Genomic DNA, 2,960 nt, shown 5'->3' with positions numbered 1-2,960 from the left:
CTCTCCTCCGCCGCGCCGGAACCCGCCGGAAAATCGCCGGAACATCGCCGGAGTGAGCCCTCCGCCGCAGTGTTCTTCGTGTTCTTAACTCCGGCGAACCACCGCGCAGAAAACCTCCCGCCGGCGACTCCGAACACCGCACGCGCCATTACGGTACGTCCTCGAGCTCAAACTTCGCGTCGTAGTTGGTAGGGATGAACTTGGGGAAGACGAAGTGGGATCCGACTAAGGAAAGTTTCCGCCAACCTTTTTCTTCAGATGTCTTCAACGACTCCGCCTCCAAACTCGGAACCGATAATGGCGACGCCAATCTCCTCCGCCCCTCCTCCCTTTGTTCCCGTCAGGCTGGATCCTTCAAAAGATTCCGGCAAGGAGACCGGGGAACCTCCGCTCACCCGGAGAAAACCTCGGGGCGGGCCAGTCGGAGCAGCAAACAGAAGAGGCTGCCAAAAAATCAAAAGCTCGGAAACGCGACTCCGAAGCTAAGGGGAAGTGGTGGCCCTGCACCACCACCGAGATGGAATTGAAGAATCTCGAGTCGGAAGGCTTCCTGCAACCCGGAAGCTGGAGGTCAGTTCCAGATGAACCAACTCCGGCTCCAAGGGACGACGAGATGGTGCTGACGAAGGCACTCGGTGGAGCGTGGATTTTCATTCCCGCCTTCGGATTTCTTCCGGGAGATTACTGAAGACGTATGGACTCCAACCCCACAACATATCTCCGAATAGCGTGCTCGCCATCAGCAACCACGTCGCTCTCTGCGAAGGCCACCTCCGGGTAACTCCAGAGCTTCCCTTGTTCCAATATTTCTTTACTGTCAAGAAAGAGAAGATCCGCCAAACTTCCGAATTGCCAACTTGCGGATCCATCACTTTCCTCCTCCGCCCGGGTCGCGTCTACCCCCACACCGATCGCCATGAATCCGCGAGGTACTGGTCCGGAGGTTTCTTCTACTCGAAGGACGTCTCCGACCCGGCGAGCGACAAAAACTTCCAACATTTAAGAACAGCCCCGCCAATGAAACTCCGGCATGGACACAGTGCCCCCACCTCTCCGACTCGCCTCAGCTAAACCGCGCGGTAAGGCGGATCTGCAAGCTCACGGAGGAGGGGCTCACAGGGAAGGATTTGACCCTCTCCTGGTTTACCAAGCGGATCCAGCCGCTCCAACACGAGGACCGCCGATGTTTGAATACACGGGCGCGAAGATTCAATGCGCGCCACAAAAGATAATCTGTACGCCGACGCTATTGATAAGAGGATCCGGCTCCTCCTCAAAATCCCACGTGAACTCCATGTTCACGTATGCAACAAAGAAATCCACACGGAGGGATCCGGAACCGCGGTACGCCATCTGGACTTGGTTTATTGTTTTTCTTCAAACTTTGTCTAAGTGTTTATCTTTGCATTAGCTCGAAGCGCTTGGGGAGAATGAACTCGGAAATCTCCTCCGAGTCCCATCCACCGGTAACCCGGATCCAGAAGCCGCATCGGAGGCGGAAGCTCCTGAAGCCAGCCGTCCTGCGAAGAGGAAAAGGCCAGCCCCTTCCAGCCCCCCAGCGAAACGCCCCCGCGAAACACTCAGCATCGCGGCTACTCGGAAAGCTGAGGCGGAAAAGAAGCGCCTCGCGCTGATCAATACCAGCAACAAGGGGCAGCCTGCCATCCAGCACTTTTTCAAGCCTTCCGGGTAAACGTTTACTTCCGAGATCCAAGTTCTGGTTTTTTCGCTCAAACTCGTACTTATGCTTTTATGTTTTTCCTGAAGTTCCGGAAGCCAGCCTCCCAAGGCCCCAAGGGTCATCAAGAAGAAGGCCAAACCATCTCCGGCTTCTTTCCCCATTACTCCTGAGGTGGAAGTTCCGCCCAAGGCTTCATCTGCCGGCAAGCCGGATCCGAAGGACATCATTGACCTTGATGATCTTCACGAAGACCACTGCCCACCATGGCGACTCCGCCCAGGGGACCTCCACACCCATTCCTCCACCAGATCAACCAAGTTCCGCTTTTGCGGGACCTACTAATGAAGAACAAGAGCAAAAGGTCAAGCTCCTCCAAGTTACCAATGCGACCCGAGTCAGCCTCGAGCCAACTCCGTCCATCCAAAAACTTACCCTTGCACGGCGTCACGCGGAGGTTTCCGAGATGCTTGAACAAGGTATGGGGAAGCCGGACGAGGAGACGCGAGATCTCGCGGAGCCCGGAGAAAGACTTGAAGGATTTTTCGCCAAGCACGGGGAAGTGCGGCGGGTAATACTAGCCCCCAAGCATTGGGTGATATAGTTCCGTGTAACGTGTATTATCCGATGCTTTCCCGGAATGTACTTTAGACGGAAATTTAAAATTTTTTATATCTCATCGAATTCCTCGCTAGCCCCCAAGATTTTAAATATCCGGCTAACTCCCTGCTGTCGACGGACCACACGGAAATTGCACGAAGATTTGCGCATCCATGTGCTTGAGCAGATCGCGGAGATCGAGGGGCTGCGCCGGAACGCGGAAAATAGCCAAAAGGCTATCCGGTCTGCGGAGACCCGCTCGGAAGGTACGAGATCCGGGTCTTTCTCTTTTTGTGCTGTCATAGTTCATGATACATAATATGTGCAACTTGTCTGCCTTCAGAAGAAACTGCTAAGCGCTCCACGCTTGATGAGCTTTCCGCCAAGGTTAAGGTGCTTGAGGCGGAGAACGAGTCCCTCCAAAACTTTATGAAAGAATCCTCAAGCAAAGAGACTGAAGCGAGGAGGGAGCTCTCCGAGAAGCATACCCGCGAGAAGGCGGAGCTGATTGACAAGGCTGGAGAAGAGCCAAGGCCGCGTGATCTCCACAATTGCCAAGAACAAAGCCCTGGAAACGGAGGCGGAAGCCATTGACAAGCTTATCTTCCGTAAGCATTTTTCCGCGTCGTTGCTCCGACCATCTTGCATGTTTTCTCTGACGGAACTGAACCTCTTTCTTCCA

Source organism: Lolium rigidum, chromosome 6 (assembly GCF_022539505.1).
Source record: "Lolium rigidum isolate FL_2022 chromosome 6, APGP_CSIRO_Lrig_0.1, whole genome shotgun sequence".
NCBI classification, from domain to species: Eukaryota; Viridiplantae; Streptophyta; class Magnoliopsida; order Poales; family Poaceae; genus Lolium; species Lolium rigidum.
This window is presented reverse-complemented; position numbering follows the sequence as displayed.